Genomic DNA, 23,129 nt, shown 5'->3' on the forward strand with positions numbered 1-23,129 from the left:
CAGCCACAGCTCAGTGCTGCAGGGATCCATCTCAGACTTCAGAGTTTTTGGGGACCACTCTTCACATGTCCTCTGCAAAAAGAAAGGAACTTGCTGAGTGCCATCATTGTAGCCCAGACCTGGACACCGTTCATCATGACAGAGCCTAGACTTTCCAAAAAATATGGAACTATAGTCCCCATGACCCAGTGGACAATAAGACAGAGATAAGTCTTCCAAGCCTGAAGGTGCTCAGGAACACTGCAGACCTGCCCTGGAGGTCTGATCAGTGTTCCACCTGAAAAGAGATGCATGTGATCAGGTTGAGATGATCACAAAAAGGCATCTGGGGTTGACCTTCTGCCATTCTCTCCCTGGAGATCTCGCTCAGTGTGTGGTTTCACAGGACACTGCAGCCTCTTCTCTTGGCAGCAGCAAGGAGGAAGATACTATGCAGGGTGAATGGTGTGTGGCCCCCTGGGCTCTGCCTCTTTCCCCAACCCTTCCCCTCCCCCTGTGCCCTGGCCCCTGTCTTACCACGGGGACCCTGCCCCTTGACCGCAGATCTTAATGCACTCCTCTTCAGTGAGGAAGTTGTTCTTCTTTCCATTACAGCCACCATATATAAAGTGCTCACAGTGCCCAGTCTTGGCATTGTAAAAGTATCTGATCTCTGGGGTAATGCAGGGACCTGAGAATTTACGCTCCAGGCAGAAAGCAGGCCTAGAAGTTGCTGAAACGGTAGGGGCAATAAGTCAGTTATGAGGATGGTCATCACAGCTCGGCCTACAAGGTCAGCAACTGAAACCACCTGTTTGTTCACAATAGAGAATGTTAGGGTTGCAGAAGATGATCAAATTGAAAAGCTCGTTTGTAAACCTCCTTTCTGGAACATAATTATGAATGTTGCTAAGCATGACACAATATATTAATTATGTACAAATTTATATCTCCTCATGAAGTAGTTTAAGAAAAATTGGTACAATGCCTTTGATTAGATTTGGACTATAAAGAAAGCTGAGAGCTGAAGAATTGATGCTTTTGAACTGTGGTGTTGCAGAAGACTCTTGAGAGTCCCTTGGACTCCAAGGAGATCAAACTAGTCAATACTAAAGGAAATCAGTTCTGAATATTCATTGGAAGGACTGATGATGCTGAAGCTGAAACTCCAATACTGTGGCCACCTGATGTGAAGAACCAGCTCTTTGGAAAAGACCCTGATGCTGGGGAAGATTGAAGGTGGGGGAAGAAGAGGACAACAGAGGATGAGTTGGTTGGATGGCATCACCAAAACAATGGACATGAGTTTGAGTAGGCTACAGGAGTGGGTGATGGACAGGGAAGCCTGGCATGTTGCAGTCCATGAGGTCAAAAAGAGTTGGACACTACTGAGCAACTGAACTGAACTGAACTGAACAAAAACTTCTATAGGACTTACCTGTGGTCCAGTGGTTAAGAATCTGCCTTCCAATACAGGAGTCCTGGGTTCAGTCCCTTTTTAAGGAACTGAGGTCCTACTGTGAAGAAGGCTGAGCACCAAAGAATTGATGCTTTTGAACTGTGGTGTTGGAGAAGACTCTTGAGAGTCCCTTGGACTGCAAGGAGATTCAACCAGTCCATTCTGAAGGAGATCAGCCCTGGGATTTCTTTGGAAGGAATGATGCTAAAGCTGAAACTCCAGTACTTTGACCACCTCATGTGAAGAGTTGACTCATTGGAAAAGACTTTGATGCTAGGAGGGATTGGGGGGCAGGAGGAGAAGGGGACGACAGAGGATGAGATGGCTAGATGGCATCACTGACTTGATGGACGTGAATCTGAGTGAACTCCGGGAGTTGGTGATGGACAGGGAGGCCTGGCGTGCTGCGATTCATGGGGTCGCAAAGAGTCGGACACGACTGAGCGACTGAACTGAACTGAACTGAGGTCCTACATGCCTTGGCGCAACTAAGCTGCTGGACCACAACTACTGAGCTTTTGGCCCGCAACTAAGATACAGCATGTCAAATTAATATATAAATGCGCAATAAAAAAAACCCACACAACTCTACAACAACAAAGAGATATCACAGATAAAAAATATTTCCTATGTATCAATAATTACTGGGTCTAGATACCTTGGTTTTATAATACTATTCTCTGTGCTTATGTGGATGGTAAAAGCTTTCCACTGTTAATTTTAAAAAATGTGAAGGAATCATGCTATAGTGGAAGAAAAGCATGAAGAAAACATACCAGTATGTTTATTTCTGATACCTCAGGCTACTGCTGCTGCTGCTGCTGCTGCTACTAAGTCACTTCAGTCATGTCCAACTCTGTGCAACCCCATAGATGGCAGCCCACCAGGCTCCCCTGTCCCTGGGATTCTCCAGGAAAGAACACTGGAGTGGGTTGCCATTTCCTTCTCCAATGGATGAAAGTGAAAAGTGAAAGTGAAGTCTCTCAGTCGTGTCCGACTCCTAGCGACCCCATGGACGGTAGCCTACCAGGCTCCTCCATCCATGGGATTTTCCAGGCAAGAGTACTGGAGTGGGGTGCCATCGCCTTCTCCGGATACCTCAGGAGGACTGTATAACTTGAATGTTGATACCAATAATACGTTGATACTGTGATCATAAAAAGAAATATAGGGTTTTTTTTTTTTCTTTTTCATCCTTTTCCTGACACTGAGTTCCTAAAAATCTTGGTATTTCTTATGTGAGAAGAACAATAAAAGTGTCTTCTGGTACTAGAAGTCGGAGATTTTGGAAAGACCCTTGTAACCCCAGATTGGATTGCACAGGAAAGCACCGCCTTTCCTTCCTACCCTCCTATCCTCCCCTGGGGTCTTCTTTTCTCCATCTCCTCGCCTTTCCTCAACCTCAGGGAGGGTAATGGAGCTGTCTGTTGAACAATCTCCAAAGGCTAATGATTTAATGCATCATGACTAGGTAATGAAGTCTCCATAGAGGCCTCAACAGAGCAAGACATTCATGTTATTCAAGAGAATTGAAATCGACGCAGGGAACAACATAGATACACACTTTATCATGGCTCACTTGTCCGCTCCTGGAGCCTGCTCACTGGGCCTCTGTCTCTGCCCTTTGCCCCCTAGAGGGCACTCTCGGTACTGCAGCCTCAGGGATCCTGTTAGTATTCAGCCCTATCCCACTGTTCCTATGACCAGTCCCTCCGTGATCACTCTTTGCTCTGAGAGTCAAATTCTGATTCTTATAAAGTCCTACAGAGCTCTTCATGACCTGCCCCCCATGGCCTTTTGGCCTCAATTCCCTCCCACTCCCTTCACCTCCCCTCCACCCATTCATCTTCAACCACCCTGGTCCAAGTTGTTGCTCAAACACAACAGTCACATTTCTTCTCCAGCCTCTGCTCAAACCTTCCTTATCACAGAAGGTGTCCTTGACCCTGCAGAGAAAAATCACAGCATCCTTCCTCCGAATCACTCTCTAAATTCAAAAAACTTATAACCTACCATAGGATTTCTCGCCTTTACTATTGTTTGTCTCCCTCCTAGAAAGCAAGCTACTTGCCAGATTTTTTCCACAACCCAAGAACAGTGCTTTGAAGGGACTTACAAACTCCCATTTTCATTATCTCCACAAGTGCAAGGTCATTAAATAGAATGGGTATAATTGAATTCCTTTTAGTAAAAAAATCACCTTGATGATACAGCACATCAACATAATAGTCAATCTCCCTCTAACATTCAGTCTCCTGAAAGGATAATAAAATAATGTGTCCAGGTGATCACTAACCCAGCAATCTCTCTGAACCCAAATAAATATGAGTTTTTATGGATGTTTTCAAGAAATAATCATAATGATTGAATTAGCACCCATTGCTGGTGTATCTCAATCTCAAAAACCTGCCCCTCTCCTCAGAGGTGCTAGTAAGAAAGTGGTGAATTTCCAACCTCTTAATGGGTGTTTGAGTTTTGGGGGAGACCTGCCTTTTCCTAAAGGTTTTCCAGATCATTTTGCATGATCTGGAGGCACGATCTGGTGGTGTATCTACTACCACTAACCAATTCCCCAAACACCCACCAGGTGTCCCCCATCAATTGACATCTGAGATGAAATCCATGCAGTTAATGCAGCTCCCACAGGTTGAGGGCTCAATACTGTCCTCACTTTAGTGCCAGCCATGTGGTCCAAATTTACTTATGCCTGTGACCAAATGGCTAAAATGTGAAGGTCCCATTATCCCTCCATATTCAATAAATCAGTGGAACTGGTGACCAAACTTAGGAAAATCCTTACTTACTATTCTCAGATTAATATACATGAAAATTCATGAACAGTGAAATGGAGATCTGTAGGGCAAAGCAGGAATGGAGGCGTGTGGAACTTCCATTCCCGTTTGGAGCACAGCACCCTCACATCATGTCATTGCATTCCCACCTGGAATACTCTCTGATCCAAATATTTGTGAATTTATATTGACGTTTCAAGAAATAGGCTTATTGATTGAATCGTTAGCCACTGGTGACTGCTCTCACTCGCAGTGACCTTCCCTCTCCCCAGAGGTGCAGAAGGTACAAACCTTTATTCTCTTCTTGGAGTATTGCTGTTGGGAGCTCCTTTACTGAACGTTTCTCCAGTCGCTTTCCAGAAATCATCACATGACCTATTAAAGAGAATAAATTTCAAGAGTTTCAGGAGTCCTGGTCCATGAAACAGATCAAACATGGTTAAGAAAATAACAAAATAGGACAAAATAACAAAAGAGGATAAGAGAAAGGGTCTGGAGACTTTAGTAATATTATGTCAGCCTTGGTCCTACAGCCTACCACACCAGAGCTGAGTTTCTTCATTTCCCTGCAGTTACTGTCCTCCACACTCCACATTTTCTAATTAGTTTTAATAATAGAGGAATAATCATTATTTGATTAAGAAATATTTCACTACTCACTTCTCCCCAAGCCTCACGTGAGCCCTCATAGCACAAGATAAGGTGAGTCTGGGTTTTTTCCTGACATGAAATACATGGTTTCTCCACCAACACCATCCAATTCCCAACACCCAATGGGAGAACCACAGCTAATTGACTTCTGATACCAAATCTGTGGAGTTAGTGCCGATGCCACAGTTGAGGCATCCAGACTGTCCTCTCTTCAGATGCCAGCCAAGTGGTCTCAAGTCACTCATGCTTCTGACCAAGTGATTAAAAGTGAGAGTTTCCATGACCCCAGCTCCATGCTCAAAAATTCAATAGAACTGTCAACCAAACTCATGAAAACCCTTACTTACAGTTCTTAGATTAATATACACAGTAAAACTCAGGAACAGTGAAATGGAGGAGATATGTAGGGCAAAGAGGGAGTGGAGGTGTTTGGAGTGTCCGTGCCCTGGTGAGCACAGCACCGTCACAACACCACCATTAGTTCCCACCACAAAAGCTATCCGAATGACAGTATTTATGGATTTTTATTGATGGTTGACTAAATAGGCACATTGATTAAATCGTCAGCCAGTGCTGATTGGTCTCAATCTCTGTGCTTTCCTCTCTCCCCAGAGGTGCAGAAAGTTCAAAGCTTTAAGTCTGTTATTGAAGATTCTCTTAGTCAACCCTTTTAGTATACTGAATTTCAATTCTGTAACAACCTTGTGGTCTATGAAAGACAAAAACTCCAAAATTGTCTGGAATCTTGGGCCATGAACCAGGACAAGGATCAAATATGGATAATAATATGATAGTCAAAAGAGGACAAGGGTAACGGTCTGGCAACTTGCTAATACTGTGTCAACCTTGGTCCTACGAGCCAGCCAACACAGAGTTGTGTTTCTTGCTTTCCCTGTAGTTGCTCTGCTCAGTAGTTCCAGGCCTTTCTCATTAATTTTTATAATAGAGGGATAACCATTATTTGACACACACACATATATGTACTTTCTGGCCCCAAGCAAGTAGGTAGATGAATCTTTTCAAGTGAACATATCTTGGTGGAAAATGACCAAAATTGGCCAAGAAATGTGAATAAATTCTTTATTATAGTGACTGGCAATATGTTCAAACAACTCATGTTACAGGTACCTGCTGCTCAGATGAGGAAACTGTAGATGACTTCTCCTAGGCCACAGGGCACATGGGTGGCAGGTTTCAGACAAGATATTGCCCTGTCACAACCCGTTTGATATACATATGTATTTGATTCTAAGATATTTCCTCATGAGAATCATAATGGGAGTGGAGTTAAAGATTTGCAACTTCAGACTTTCCTGATCTCCAGTAGTTAAGAATTAGCCTGCCAACGCAAGGGCCATGGGTTCTATCATTGGTTTGGGAAGATTCCACATGCCTAGAGGTGACTAAGCAGGTGAACTGCAACTCCTGAACTCAGATGCCTAGAGCCCCTGCTCTGCAACAAGAGAAGCCACCCCATGGAGAAGCCTACACATTGCAACCAGAGAGTAGACCCCGGAACTAGAGAATGTCCTTGTGCAACAAGGAAGAACAATATGGCCAAAGCAAACAAAAGCCCCACCCAACGTGGCAGGAAACGTTCCAAGAGGGTTGGCAGCATCCATCCCACCCCTTCCAAGAACTCCCCTCATTCCCCTCCAGTCTACAGAGGAGGGTGAACCTACCTTGGTCCTGGGTATGCTGTTCATACACTGGGGTGCTGTCCACCAGGATAACCAGGAGGAAGAGAAGGGCTGCAGAGAGGCAGAGCCGGCTCATCTTCATGGCCTTGCAGGAGGGCTCCTGAGGATGCTGGGGATGGACTGGGCTTTTAATATCCTGGCTGAGAGGTTGGATCAGGCGATGAGGAAGGGAGTGAGACAGGGGAGGAGTTGGGTCAGTCCTGTTTATTGTGAAATTCCCCCACCTAACCATGCCTCTTGCTTCTGTCTGCAGGGGATCAAATGTCCAGTAACAGCAGTTCTCAGACTTGACTATGCCTGTGTGTCTTGTGTAAACACAGATTGTGATCAGATAGATGGAGTTTTGTTCAATGTAGTCACTCAGGGAGCATCTAAGCACCTAGAGCACTGTATGACACATGATGGATGGTCAGTGAGTTCAGTTCAGTTCAGTTCAGTCACTCAGTCGTGTCCGACTCTTTGCGACCCCATGAATCGCAGCACGCCAGGCCATCCTGTCCATCACCAACTCCCGGAGTTCACTCAGACTCACAGCCATCGAGTCAGTGATGCCATCCAGCCATCTCATCCTCGGTCATCCCCTTCTCCTCCTGCCCCCAATCCCTCCCAGCATCAGAGTCTTTTCCAATGAGTCAACTCTTCTCATGAGGTGGTCAAAGTACTGGAGTTTCAGCTTTAGCATCATTCCTTCCAAAGAAATCCCAGAGCTGATCTCCTTCAGAATGGACTGGTTGAATCTCCTTGCAGTCCAAGGGACTCTCAAGAGTCTTCTCCAACACCACAGTTCAAAAGCATCAGTTCTTTGGCGCTCAGCCTTCTTCACCGTCCAACTCTCACATCCATACATGACCACAGGAAAAACCATAGCCTTGACTAGACAGACCTTAGTCGGCAAAGTAATGTCTCTGCTTTTGAATATGCTATCTAGGTTGGTCATAACTTGTCTTGTCAGTGAGTAGACGAGAACAAATCAAAGATGTATAGGTGATTGGCAGTGTGTGAGCCCAGGTCCTCCTTTCCAGCCTCCTGCAGATGTCATCACATCTGGCCTCAATGCCCTGACCCCCCTCACCTAGCTCAGAAGACAGGTGTGACCCAGGTCACCCTCCAGCAACCATTGCCACAGCGTCTGCCCTGGATGGACATCTGCCCTTCATGAGGGACTGGTCCAGACAGGAACCTAACTGGGGAAGGTGGTCTCCTCCTGGGTTGTAACCCTATTTACTGCTTCACATAAGGAATAAGGGGAGGGGCAGGCAGAGGGGAAGCAGAGAGCTGAACTCATCTCCAGAGCATGACCACCTGCCATCCTCACCTGGTTTCACAACAGGAGAGCTTTCTACCCGAGTGGACCTCAGGAGACCAAGGAAGTTTGCCTGAAGCCACCCCCTGCAGCCGTTCCAGTCCTCTCTCCCAGTGGTTTCGGGGTCATAGGACCTCAGTTTCGGTATCAGTTCTGCCTTTTCCTATCTTTGTACCTGAGGATATAAATCCCCTAGAGCCCTGTTTTCAGTTGTCATATGAGATCAGTGCTGCCCACATCATGGGGTTGCTATGGAAGCAACAGGCACAACAAACATATGTTCCTTCTCCCTGAGAAGTCAGAATCCTTTGTAATATTAATAACAACAGCAATCAAACCCTGAATATTCATTGGAAGGACTGATGCTAAAGCTGAAGCTCCAATACTTTGGCCACCTGATGCAAAGAGCCGACTCACTGGAAAAGACCCTGATGCTGGGAAAGACTGAAGGCAGGAGGAGAAGGGGACAACAGAGGATGAGACGGTTGGATGGCATCACAAACTCAATGGACATGAGTCTGAGCAAACTGGGAGATGGTGAAGGAGAAGGAAGCCTGGCGTGCTGCAGTCCATGGGCTCACAAAGAGTCAGACATGACTGTGATACTGGACTACAACAAATGAGTACAAATCACAACCCATAAATCAAGTGCATGATTCTGCCAGGTATTCTGAAAATGCAGATAACTGGGAAGGGGTTCTGAGTACTCTGCCCCACATAATACAGTCCCACAGCCCTGACCCTCATACCAGACACAAATGATAGAGAAGAGTGAGTCTGATGTTGTCCCCAACTCCAAACATGTGAGGTCTCTGCCAACAGCAGTTTCCCAGCATCCACTGCCCATCTCAGAAGTCAATTCACTTCTGACACTAAATCCATAGAGGTAGCGTAGAACCCACAAGGTGAGGGCTGGGTCCCTGAGGACTGCCCATACTTTCAAGTGTTGATCACAAGTCCTGCAGTCACTCACACCTGTGACCAACTGGCTATTAACGCAAAGGTTCTATAACCCACCTCCCACGTTCAATAACTTAATAGAACTACTCCCAGAACTCAAGAAAGCCCTTTACTTATGGTTCCAAGTTATTATAAAGCACAAAACTCAGGGACAGCCAACCGGAGAAGCATAGGGTACATGGGGAGTTGGGGCTGCTGAACCTCCAAGGCCCTCTGGAGACTCTCTCTGCTCTCAGTCTCTTGATGTTATCACCTCCCCTGATGCTCTCTGAACACAATGTTTATGGATTTCAATTGAGGGTTGGAGGTAGGCAAGTTGACAGATCGTTGGCTATTGGTGATTGAACTCAGTATAGTACCCTCTCCTGTCCTCAGAGGAATGGAGGGTTGACAGTTCTAACCTTCTAAGCACCTGATGGAATATTCTGGAGTCCAGTCCCATGCAAATAGTATCATCCAGACACTATCCTAGGTCCCATCCCTCACTCATTGCATGATTTATGAAACTATGGAAAATTCCAAGAGTTTCAGAAGGCCTGGGGCATGAAGAGCAACAAGGGTCAATTACGGTTTTTGTTATGAAATGACAGTGAGGGTGAGGAGCAAGGCGGTGACTAAGAATATTGTCTCAGTGATGAGGTCACTGATCAGGTAGAGTCTTTTTTTTTTTTTTTTTTTTTTCAAAACTGAACATTCAATGATATCTTTTGAGAGTCAAGGAGTATCCCTGGAGTGAAAACTACCTAATTTACCATAAGAAATGCTAATGGTTTGCTGCACACAACCCCAGCCCTGCTCCCCAGCCCCTTCCATGAACTCCCCCCATCACCCCCTCCCCAGCCTGTAGAGGAGAGGTGAAGTCAGAACATACCTCAGGGCTGATTCCTGCTTCATCTACCAAGTGCCCAAGGGATGAAAAGGGCTGCAGAGAGGCAGAGCCAACCCATCCCTGTGGCTAGTGGGAGGACTTGTGATGAAACCTGAGGGCTGACTGAGCTCACACGCCAGCTGAGGGGTTCGAACAACCGACAAGGAGGGGAGCGATGGCAGGGAGGAGCTGAGGTCAGTCTTATAAAGTGTGTAATCTCCTCACCCCCCATGGTCCTGTTTCTGCCTACCAAGGCCAAATGCCCAGTAACATCAATTCTTAAGCTTGACTATGCTTGTGGGTCTTGTGGAAACACATGCTGTGGTTCCAGAGGTGGAATTTTGTCCAGTAAGTTCACTCAGGGAATATCCCAGCACCTAGAGTGGTGCATGGCACATGATGGATGGTCAAGTGAGTGGATGAGAGCAGATCACAGAACTGGTAGGTGATCAGCAGTGTGTTAGCTCAGGTCATCCTTTAAAGCCTTATATCGGTGTCTGTACATCCTGCCCACCCCACCCCACCCCTATCTTAGTCTCACCTACTTCACCAGGCAGATGTGACATGTCAAGCTTCCTGCAATTACTGTGGCAGCATCTCTCCTAGACAGACACCAGCTCTTTACTTGGGACTAGTCCAGGCAGATGGTGAGCCAGGGGAAGAGCATCTTCATCTGGGGCACAAGCTCTGGCATTTTGGGTAGGAAAAAAAAGAGTTAGAAAGTGGGCAGAAGGGAAGCAGAGAGACAGATGTGTCTCCACAGCATGACCACCCACTACTCTTCACTTGGTTTCAATAAAAAAAGAGCTCCTGACATGAGTCAAAGATGGAGAAGCTCTATACAGTCAGCAAAAACAAGACCAGAAGCTGACTGTGGCTCAGATCATGAGCTCCTTATTGCCAAATGCAGACTGAAATTGAAGAAAGTGGGCAAAACCACTAGACCACTCAGGTATGATCTAAATCAAATCCCTAATGACTATAAAGTGCAAGTGATAAATAGATTTAAGGGACTAGATCTGATAGACAGAGTACCTGATGAACTATGGTCGGAGGTTTCATGACATTGTACAGGAGACAGGAATCAAGAATATCCCCAAGAAAAAGAAATGCAAAAAAGCAAAATGGTTGTCTGAGGAGGCCTTACAAATAGCTGTGAAAAGAAGGGAAGTGAAAAGCAAAGGAGAAAAGGAAATATACACCATTTGAATGCAGAGTTCACATTGAAACATGTATATCATATAAGAAACAAATCGCCAGTCCAGGTTCGATACAGGATGCTTGGGCCTGGTGCACTGGGATGACCCAGAGGAATGGTACGGGGAGGGAGGTGGGAGGGGGGGGTTCAGGATGGGGAACACGTGTACACCCGTGGCAGATTCATGTTGATGTGTGGCAGAACCAATGCAATATTGTAAAGTAATTAGCCTCCAATTAAAATTAATAAATTTAAATTAAAATTTTTAAAAAAGAATAGCAAGGAGAGATAAGAAAGCCTTCCTTGGTGATCAATGCAAAGAAATAGAGGAAAAGAACAGAATGGGAAAGACTAGAGATCTCTTCAAGAAAATTAGAGATAGCAGGGGAATATTTCATGCAAAGATGGGAACAATAAAGGACAGAAATGGTATGGACCTAACAGAAGCAGAAGATATTAAGAAGAAGTGGCAAGAATACACAGAAGCACTGTACAAAAAAAAGATCTTCATGACCCAGATAATCACGATGGTGTGATCACTCACCTAGAGCCAGACATCCTGGAGTGTGAAGTCAAGTAGGTCTTAGGAAGCATCACTATGAACAAAGCCAGTGGAGGTGATGGAATTCCAGTTGAGCTATTTCAAATCCTGAAAGATGATGCTGTGAAAGTGCTGCACTCAATATGCCAGCAAATTTGGAAAACTCAGCAGTGGCCACAGGACTGGAAAAGGTCAGTTTTCATTCCAATCTCTAAGAAAGGCAATGCCAAAGAATGCTCAAACTACCGCACAATTGCACTCATCTCACACGCTAGTAAAGTAATGCTCAAAATTCTCCAAGCCAGACTTCAGCAATACGTGAACCGTGAAGTTCCAGATGTTCAAGCTGGTTTTAGAAAAGGCAGAGGAACCAGAGATCAAATTGCCAACATCCGCTGGGTCATCAAAAAAGCAAGAGAGTTCCAGAAAAACATCTATTTCTGCTTTATTGACTATGCCAAAGCCTTTGACTGTGTGGATCACAATAAACTGTGGAATATTCTGAGAGAGATGGGAATACCAGACCACCTGATCTGCCTCTTGAGAAACCTATATGCAGGTCAGGAAGCAACAGCTAGAACTGGGCATGGAACAACAGACTGGTTCCAAATAGGAAAAGGAGTATGTCAAGGCTGTATATTGTCACCCCACTTATTTAAATTATATGCAGAGTACATCATGAGAAACGCTGGACTGGAAGAGGCACAAGCTGGAATCAAGATTGCCGGGAGAAATATCAATAACCTCAGATATGCAGATGACACCACCCTTATGACAGAAAGTGAAGAAGAACTAAAGAGCCTCGATGAAAGTGAAAGAGGAGAGTGAAAAAGTTGGCTTAAAGCTCAACATTCAGAAAACGAAGATCATGGCATCCAGTCCCATCACTTCATGGGAAATAGATGGGGAAACAGTGGCAACAGTGGCTGAGTTTATTTTTCTGGGCTCCAAAATCACTGCCGATGGTGACTGCAGCCATGAAATTAAAAGACGCTTACTCCTTGGAAGGAAAGTTATGACCAACCTAGACAGCATATTATAAAGCAGAGACATTACTTTGCCAACAAAGGTCCATCTAGTCAAGGCTATGGTTTTTCCAGTGGTCATGTATGGATGTGAGTGTTGGACTATAAAGAAAGCTGAGCGCCGAAAAATTCATGCTTTTGAACTGTAGTGTTTGAGAAGACTCTTGAGAGCCACTTGGACTACAAAGAGATCCAACCAGTCCATCCTAAAGGAGATCAGTCCTGGGTGTTCATTGGAAGGACTGATGTTGAAGCTGAAACTCCAATACTTTGGCCACCTGATGCAAAGAGCTGACTCATTTGAAAAGACTCTGATGCTGGGAAAGATTGAGGGCAGGAGAAGGGGACGACAGAGGATGAGATGGTTGGATGGCATCATCAATTCGATGGACATGGGTTTGGGTGGACTCCGGGAGTTGATGATGGACAGGGAGGCCTGGTGTGCTGCAGTTCACGGGGTCGCAAAGAGTCGGACACGGCTGAGTGAGTGAACTGAACTGAACTGATACTTGCTCTGGTCCCCATGCCTCATTTTCCTCATCTGTCATGAAGCAGACATTCTGTTTTCCCAAAGTGCCTCCCTCCTACATATTCCCAGAGGAAGAGAAGGAAAACTTCATCATAGTCCCTCTACTTGAGAGAGAGGGAAGCTGCCAAGTTAGAAAATTAACACAGCAGCTAAGTGCCATCTCTATGCCTCCATTTCCTCCCTTGAAGGATTCTTAAGATGGTTGATAGAATAATGTAGGCAAAATGCTAACACAGAGCCTGGCACACTAAATGGTAGCTGCCCCTCTTTAACTGAAGTAAGACACCGCCTCCCCACATGTGACTTCAGGGAATCAGATTCCTTAGAAAGATGAACAACTGAATCTTATGTACTTTCCCCTTCTGAGAGTCCAGGAGGACAGCCTGCCCCCAAATTTAAACTAGACTTAGAAGTAAGGAATAAAAGCTTTCATGCTGATGTGTCTGTCTCCCAGGATTTTTTGTGTAACTTGGGGTGGCTATTAAGAGGTCAATGATGCTATCCTGGGTTTGCTTCCTCTACCCGGTAGGGCACAGTCTGTGGACTGGGAAAGGGGAGGCACCCACTGCTCTGCAGAACAGAGAGAAGAACCACCATTTCCATGGACCCTATTGGTAAACATTTGTAGTTGAAAACAACAGACTCCACTTCCCTCAGTTTAGTTTTGAATATGCATTTATTGAAATATAAGCCACAGTGTTTGAAAATACAGAAAGGAAAACTGCAACATCTTTATGGGCAAGGAGGGCTTTTTTATTGCAAAGACTTCTCTCATTACTGATGCTGATAAGTGGATACCAGAAATTCCACCAAGGCCTCACACAAGGAGGGCAGTGATGGCATGGTGAGGATGTCATGAGTATGTGGGTTGAGACAGCAATCCTGGTGTCAAACCTCAGGCTCTCTAGTTACTCTGGTCGAGAGGAATGTGCCCCTCCTGCTCTCTTTCCTTCCTCACATAATTATGAACTGCTTCCTTCATGCCAGGAACTGTGCTAAGTGCTCAGGATAAAGGGAAGACATGCTGTCATGGTGCTTAGAGCCAACTGGATAAGACAGAGCTAAGGTGTATAGACCCACGTTGTTCAGTCACTAAGTCGTGTCCAACTCTTTGTGACCCAATGGGCTGCAGCATGCCAGACTTCCCTGTCTTTTACTTTGTCTCAGAGTTTGCTCAGACTCATGCCCATTGAGTTGGTGATGCCACCCAACCATCTCATCCTCTGCTGTCCCCTTCTCCTCCTGCTCTCAATCTTTCCCAGCATCATAAAGTGAAGTGAATTTACTCAGTTGTGTCCTACTCTTTGCGACCCCATGGACTGTAGCCTACCAGGCTCCTATGTCCATGGGATTTTCCAGGCAAGAACACTGGAGTGGGTTGCCATTTCCTTCTCCAGGAGATCTTCCTGACCCAGGGATTGAACCCAGGTCTCTCACATTGTAGTCAGACGCTTTTACCATCTGAGCCACCAGGGAAGTCTCTCAGCATCATGGAGCAAAGGAAACAGGCAGGCTCTGCTAAGGAAGGTAGGGGAGAGAAGAAATGCAAAGAGACTGAACTGTTTCAGGAACAGCCCAGACTTTCATGGATCCTCCTCAGACTTCAGAGTTTTGGAGCATGACTCTTCCCATGTCTTCTGCAAGGAAAAAAAGAAAAAGAACTTCCTGAGTGACTTCATTGTAGCCCCAAACCTAGATACTGTTCATCTTGGCAGATCCTAGATTTTCAAAAGAAATATGAAACCAACAAAAAGGCAGTGAATTTTCCGAGCCTGGATGTGGGGAGGTGCTCAGGTGTCCTGCAGACCTGCCCTGGAGGGTGGTTGAGTCAGTGTTTCCAACTGAGAAAGAGGAGCATGTGGTCAGGCTGAGATGATCACAAAGAAGCCTCTGGGGTTGACCTTCTGCCATTCTCTCCCTGGAGAACTTGCTCAGTGTGTGGTTTCACAGGACACTGCAGCCTCTCCTGGGAGCAGCGAGGAGGAAGACTGTGCAGGGTGAATGGTGTGTGGCCCCCTGAGCTCCGCCCCTTTCCCCAGCCCTTCCCCTCTCACCCTGCCCTGCGCCCTGTCTTACCTCCGGGACCACGCCGCATGATCGCAGGTCTTCATGCACAGCGCTATGGTTTGGAAGTTATTCAAGTTCCCTTTGCAGCCACCGTAGAAAAAGCGTTGGCATTGCCTGGTCTTGGCATCGTAGAAGTACCTGACCTTCTTGGCCTTGCAGGGACCTATTAATTTAGGCTTCAGGCAGAAGGCAGGCTTAGAAGCTGCTGGAATGAGAGGGACAGTGGCTTAGTTACGAAGATGGTTATCACAACTCCATATAAGGTCAACAATTAGAACTGTCAGTTTGTTTGCCATAGAGAATGTTAGAGTTGTGGGGGATGGTCAAATTGAGAAGGCCATTTGAAAACCTTTCTGGGACAGAATTATGAATGTTGCTAGATGTAACATGATATAAAAATCATGTTCAAATATATATATCTTCTCATGAAGTATTTTAAGGAAAATTGGTATAATGCCTTTGATTAGCCTTAAAAGTTCTATAAGACTTCCGAGGTGGTTCAGTGGTTAACAACCTCCTTCCAACTAAGGAATCCTGGGTTCAATCCCTTGTCAAGGAACTAAGGGCCCATATGCCATGGGGCAACTAAGCTGGTGGGCCACAATTACTGAGCCTTCAACCTGCAACTAAGACCCAATATATCCAAATAAATATGTGTGTGTGTGCATGCACGTGCACACCAAGTCGCTTCAGTCATGTTGGACTCCGTGCAACACTACAAACTGTAGCCCACCAGGCTCATCTGTCCAAGGGATCCTCCAGGCAGGAATACTGGAGTGGGTTGCTGTGCCCTCTTCCAGGGTGTCTTCCCAACCCAGGGATTGAACCCAGGTCTCTTGCATCTCCTGCATTGGCAGGTGGGTTCTTTACCACTAGCACCACCTGGGAAGCCAAAAATAAATACACAAATGTGCAAAACAAAACCCGCAACTCTAAAACAAGAAAAAGAGCTCAAAGGTGAAAAATATTTGCTATAGGTCAGTAATTACTGGGTCTGGATACCTGGGTTTTATAATACCACTCTCTGTGCTTATGTGCATGTTAAAAACTTTCCACCATTAATTAAAAAAAATGTGAAGGAAACATGCTGCAATGGAAAAAGGCATAAAGAAAACATACCAGTGTGTTTACTTTGGATACCTCAGGAGGATTCTAGGATTAGATCAATACCTCAGGATTGAATGATGATATGCCGATATTGTGATTATAAGAAGAAATATATGGTTTTTTATTCTTTTCCTAACACTAAGTTCCTAAAAACGGTGGTATTTCTTATGTGATGAGAACAATAAAAGTGTCTTTTGGTATGTGATGTCAATGATTTTGGAAAGACCCTCGTAACCCCAGTGTGGGCTCTGAATGTACAGGAAGGACTGTTTGGCAGGAGAGAGGGTTGGAGCTTTCCTTGCTACCCTCCTCCTTGATCTTTTATCTTCCGTCCTCCTCCTCCTCCTTGCCTCCACCTCAGGGAGGGGAGAGGAGCTGTCAGTTGAACAATCACCAATAGCTAATGATGTAATGCATCATGACTAGGTAATGAAGCCTCCACAGAAACCTCAACAGAGCAAGACATTCATATTATTCAAGAAACCTGAGATCAATTCGGGGAACAACATAAATAAACGCTCCATCAAGGATCACACAGACCACTGCAGCAGCCTGCTCCCTGGGCCTCCGTGTCTGCCCTTCATCCCCTAGAGGGCACTCTCTGCACTGCAGCCTCAGGGATCCTGTTACTATTCAGTCTTACCCCATTGCTCCCATGACCAATCCCTCAGTGACTCCCCATTTCTCTGGGAGTGAAATTTTGATCTTAATAAGTCCCACAAGTCTCCTCATGACCTGCCCCCATGGCCTCTCAGCCTCATCACCTTCCACTCCCCTCCCGTCCACCCACCCAGCTCCATCCACCCTGGTCCTGGCTGCTGTTCCAACACACCCCAGGCACGTTAGTTCCGCATCCTCTGCTCAAAGCCTCCTTATCACAGAAGGTTTCCCTGACCCTGGAGAGAAAGAGCACAGCAAACTTTCTCCACGTCCCTCTCTACCTTCAGGAAACAATCTACCATGGGATTTCTCCCCTCTGCTATTGTTTGTCTCCCTCCTAGAAGGCAAGTTATTTTGCCATATTTTTTTCACAGCTGCTTCCCCACCCCAAGAACAATGCTTTGTAGGGACTTAGTAACTTCCATCTTCATTCTCTCAGCAAGTGCACAGTCATTGAATAGAGAGAATATGACTTGAATTCCTTTTGGTAAAAAAATCTACTTGATGATCAGGCACGTCAGACTCCGCACACAGATGGCTCAAGACTGTCCTCAGTTCAGAGGCCAGCCCCATGATCCTGAATAACTCACACTTGTGACCAACAGGCTAAAGTCAAAGGTACCACGACCTCTCTGCCATCTTCACTCACTCAATAGAACCGGTGACTGAATTCAGGAAAGTGCTTCACTTACTTTTTCCAGAAATTTAGAAAGGAGGCGACTCAGAGACAGAGAAACAGAGGAGACGTGTAGGGCAAAGGGGGAGTAGAGGTGTGTGAAGCCTTCATGTCCCGGTGAGCAAAGCATGCTCACATCACCTCCTTGTGTTCATCTCCCTGAAAGTACTCTGAACCCCAGTGTTTATGGATATTATTGAGTTTTCAATAAATAGGCATATTGATTGAATTGTCAGCTGTTGATAATTGATCCCGGTTAGTATCCTCCACTCTCCCCAAAGGTGCTGGCATGGTGAAGGGGCATGAAGTTTCAAACCTTTACAAGGTGGCTTAAATTTTTTTAGACCAGTCCATACCTGGATGGTTCTCATTTCGTCCTCCATAAGTCATCACATAACCTATGAAAGACAGTAAATTCCAAGAGTTTGAGGAGGCCTGGACCAAGAACCAGGAAAACAATCAAAAGCAGATTATAAAATAACAGTCAAAGGGGAGGAGGGAAAGGGCTTGGAGACTTTACTAACAGTGTACCAGCCTTGGTCCCATGAGTCAACCACGCAAGGGCTGTGTTTCTTACCTTTCCCTGAAGTTGCTCTGCTCAGTCCTATATCTTTCTGATTCATTTTAATAATAAAGAAATATCATTACATGATACTTAATCATCTTTCTTGCTCAAGGAAAGTACTCAGACATATTTTTTCAAAATTAACACATCTAAGTAGAAAATGGACAAAAGTGGTCATGAAATGTGATCAGACTCTTTATATTCCTGACAGGTAATCGTTTCAAAGAACCCATGGAATGTGTACCCCTGTTCAGATGAGGAAACTGCAGATGACTTGCCCCAGGACACAAGGCATGGTGGTAGGGGGTCAGGACAAGGTACTGTCCAGTCACATCCCACTTGACACACATTCTGATCTGGCCAGGAACTATGAAAATACACATAACTGGTAAGAGTCTCCAGGTATTTTCATTACTCCCCTGTGCCCGCGTCTCACCTCAGCCCCCAAATCACAATGTAGAGTGAGTCTGAATTTTTCTCTGACACCAAATGTGTGATGTCTCAACCAACACCAACCAATTCCCCAAACAACCACTGGGTGTCGCACAGTCAATTTACTTCTGATAGTGTATGGGTGGACTTGGTGCAGATCCTGCTGGTTGAGAGCTCTTTCTGTCCTCAGTTTAGATATGAGTCATGTGATCTCAAATAATTCATGCTTGTGACCAACTGGGTGAAAATCAGAGCTTCCATGACCCCTACCTCCATGTTCAATAACTCTACAGAACCAGCGACTGAACTCAGGAAACACCTCGCTTACTGTACCCATGTTATTATAAAAGATAAAGCTTGGGGACAGTGAAATGGAGGAGACGGGTAAGGCAAAGGCGGAGTGGAGGTGTGTGGAGCCTCCATACCCCAGTGAGCCTCACGTCACCTCCTTGTGTTATCACCCTGAAAACTCTCTGAACACCAGTGCTTATGGATTTTTATGTAGGCTTCAAATCAAAGGTATATTGATTGATCTGTGGCCATTGGTGATTGACTGAGTCTCAGTGTCCTCCGCTCTCCCCAGAAATGCTGTCATGGGGCCTGGTGAAAATTCTAACTTGCAAATGCATGTTTGTCTTGCTTTGGAGATAAGCGCAGTTCTGAAGTTATCGTCAGTTGCTGTCCATGACTCATCTCATGACCTATGAAAAACAGTGAATTCCAAGAGGTTCAAAAGGCCTGCCTCATGAATCAGTCAAGGATCAAATATATATCTTTTTACTACCCTACAGTGAGGATTAGAGACACTGCACTGACCAGGAATAGAGCCTCAGGGAGGTGGTCCCTGATCTGGTACTTTACCTGGATATATATTCTTTTAATTCTAATTTTCCTTTTTTTTCCATGTTGAGAGTGGTGAAATGTTCTTGGCGTTAAAACTGCCCAATTTCCCAGAAGAAATCCAGAGAGGGCTGGCAGCACCCACCCCACCCATGTCCCCCGCCCTTTCCATGAACTCCCCTCATTTCCCTCCAGTGTGTAGAGGAGAGGTGAGCCCAGACATACCGTGGTCATGGCTCTTGTTAATATCCTCTGGGGTGCCATCCACCAGGATAACCAGGAGGAAGAGAAGGGCTGCAGAGAGGCAGAGTCGGTTCATCTTCATGGACTTGCAGGAGGGCTCCTGAGGATGCGGAGGATGGATGGAGCGTTTAATATCCTGGCCGAGGGGTGTGCTCAGGCAATGAAGAGGGAAGAGAAGAAGGGGAGGAGCTGGGTCGGTCCTGTTTATTGTGCAATCTCCACCTGACTTCGTGTTTCTGGTTGCAGGGGCCAAATACCAAAGAACAGCGCTTCTCAGACTTGACTCCGCCTGTGGGTCTCCTGTGAACACAGATTGTGATTCCAATATGGTCACTCAGGGAGCGTCCCAGTACCTAGAGCAGTGCATGGAACGTGATAGATAGTCAGTGAGTGGATGAGAGCTGATCAAAGGACAGATAGGATATCAGCACTGTGTTAGCTCACCCACAACAACCACTGTGCGAGCTCAGCCTCCTGCAGGCGTCATCACATCTTGGCATCAACACCCTTCATCCATCTCCACCCCCTTCACCTACTTTAGAAGACAGAAGTGACACAGCACACCTTTGTGCAACCAGCACCACAGCTACTCCACTGGATGGACCCTTGCTCTTTCCCTGCCACTTGTCCAAGTGGAACTCAGCTGCAGAAGATAATGTTCTGCTTGAGCAGCCACCCTGTTTTCTGGGTAGAAAAAGGAGTAAGGGGAGGGGCAGAGAAGGGGCAGGGAGCTGAGCACGTCTCCACAGCATGACCACCTGCCATTCCTCAATCTGTTTCACAACTAGGAGTGTGCCTTGCCTGAGTGGAACTCAGGGGACCTTGGAAGATCCACTGCAACTTCCCCTTCCTCCTGCTCTCTCCTCCAGTGGCATCGGGGTCACAGCACCTCAGTTCCAGTACCAGCTCTGCCTTTTCCTAACTCTGTGCCTGAGCATGTGAATCTCCCATAGTCCGTGTCTTCAGGTGTCACGTGATATCAGCACTGCCCACATCATGAGGTTGCTGTGGGGTCAACAGACACAACGGACATACGTTCGTTTTCCCTAAGATGTCGAAGTCCCTTGTACTATCAATAATAATAGCAGTAAGTAATTACCGTGGGTAAAAACATAGCTTTTTATATGTTAAGCATTATCTTAAGCACTTGACATATATTAACTCCAATAATTTGCAAAAATCCTAAAGGAGGGGATGAGGAACTATTGACATTTCTTCATTTACAGAGGAGGAACCTGAGGTGAAAGCAAATAAAGTAATTTGCCTACAGTCATAGAACGGAGAGAGGATTTGAAGTTGGGGCTCTGGTTTCCGAGTCTGTGCATGTGCACTCAGTTGCACTGTTGGCTGAAAACAATGGTGCACATGTGAGGGGTGACACACCCACAGTCCCTGCTCTCACTCCCTATGCACTCCCAGTTACAACCATTGACCACAAGCCCTGCACTCAGTCATTCACACACAGTCATTCTTCTGTTAATACACACACACATACACCCTGTGCTCCACTCCAGGCTCAAGGAGGAGGGAGCTGGGCTCAGTGCCCAGAAGCCCCAGGAGCAAATCCAGCCAAACGTCAAGCAGGCTCAGAGCTGGGTGATGAGCTGAGAGGACACGGGGGGCTGCCTTCCTGCACAGACACCCTTTCCCTTGAAAGGGCTGCTGCTGCTGCTGCTAAGTTGCTTCAGTCGTGTCCGACTCTGTGACCCCATGGACGGCCCCCCGCCAGGCTCTACCATCCCTGGGATTCTCCAGGCAAGAACACTGGAGCGGGTTGCCATTTCCTTCTCCAACGCATGAAAGTGAAAAATGAAAGTGCAAAGCTCAGTCGTGTCCGACCCCTAACGACCCCATGGACTGCAGCCTACCAGACTCCTCCGTCCATGGGATTTTCCAGGCAAGAGTACTGGAGTGGGGTTTCCATTACAAGAGCTCTCAATACCGAGCTGCTGCAGGGCAGAAGGGCATTGGGAGTGGGTGACTCACTGAGAACAAGCCACTGTGAGTGGAGGGTCCCTCTCTCCTGAGACATTCCACGTGCTTTATTTCATTTAGCTTGAAGTCAGTCCTACAGCATCTGGGATTCTCATCCCATTGTGTCAGAGAAGGAAAACCACTTGCTCAGGACACAACCTCTGGGGGGTAAGATTCTAGCTCATGAGGCCCGCTGGCCCTGCGCCTATTCCCCTCAGTCTGTCCACCTGAGACCAGGCAGCTGCAGAGAATTCTCCTAACAGCAGAGACTCCTCTTTCCTGCCCTCCCCTCTCTCATCTGTCTGTCTTTCTCTCCCAACGTCCTCCTTTCCTGGTCCTCCTCACTCTGGTCCAGGTTAGACACCCCCTGATGGGCTCAGCCTCCCTTCCCCTCCCCACTCCAGCTCATGCATGACCGAGGTCTCTAATTATAAACCTCCCCAGCCTCTGCATGTATCTTCAGAGAAATAACAGGGCAAGAACATCACAGGCATTGTATTCTGGATAAAGATCCAAGACTGTGGGATTCCAGATCATATCTCTGCTTCTATTCCACAGTTCTTCCCTCTGAAGCAGAAGACTTTTGGATCCCATGCTATCTAAGGCCACATGGTGAAATGGATGGAATGTACCAGGGGCAGGCAGAAGGTATTCAGATGTTTGAAATGCTGTGCCCTCTGAGAGGGACATTCATATCCAAGTCATGAGCAAACACTTTCTTACTACGTGATATAATAGCACCTCACTTTTTGGACCTACAGAGTCTTCCTTCTTAAATGTGAGATCATGAATAATGTTTTATAAGGATTATTTCAAGTGTTAAAGGAAAAGCAAAAACAAAAGATTGCACATCTGGCTAAAATATATCAACGATTGTTAGCCCACACAGTACATTTCACAATTTTGAAAAGTTTGCCAGGATTTAACAGTGGGAGTTTTACAGAAAATGAATTTCTAGCACTGTTTGAAAAAGTAAACCATCTGGCAACAACACAGTCCTGCAATTTATCAAGGGTAGTGGACTGCAGCTTTGAGTGAGCACCAGAATCCCTTAGCCATTGGTCGAATACAGATCTGAGAGCTCCACTTTCTGAGATCTGATTTGGGAGGACAGGAGTGGGACCTCAGTGTCCACATCTACCAGGTTTCAGGGGCTGAGTGTGCTGCTCAAGGGACTATGCTCTGAAAGCCGTGAACTGAGGGAGAGCTGCTCTCTTCTCAGGAGGGGAGCTTTCTCCAGTTTCCATAATCCCCGCGGTTCCTTTTTGTCCCCCTGCTTCCACCCCCACTCCAAATACTCCCATCCCCATTACTCACCTAGCCTGGAGAGCATTTGGGGCTTCCCTGATAGTTCAGTTGGTAAAGAATCCACCTGCAGTGTGGGACACCTGGCTTCAATCCTTAGGTTGGGAAGATCCCCTAGAGAAGGGAAAGGCTACCCACTCCAGTGTTCTGGCCTGAAGATTTCCATGGACTGTACTGGAGAATTCCATGGGGTTGCAAAGAGTCAGACATGAATGAGTGACTTTCACTCCCTTCCCTGGAGGACATTTAACTTCC

Source organism: Budorcas taxicolor, chromosome 13 (genome assembly GCF_023091745.1).
Source record: "Budorcas taxicolor isolate Tak-1 chromosome 13, Takin1.1, whole genome shotgun sequence".
Lineage (NCBI taxonomy): Eukaryota > Metazoa > Chordata > Mammalia > Artiodactyla > Bovidae > Budorcas > Budorcas taxicolor.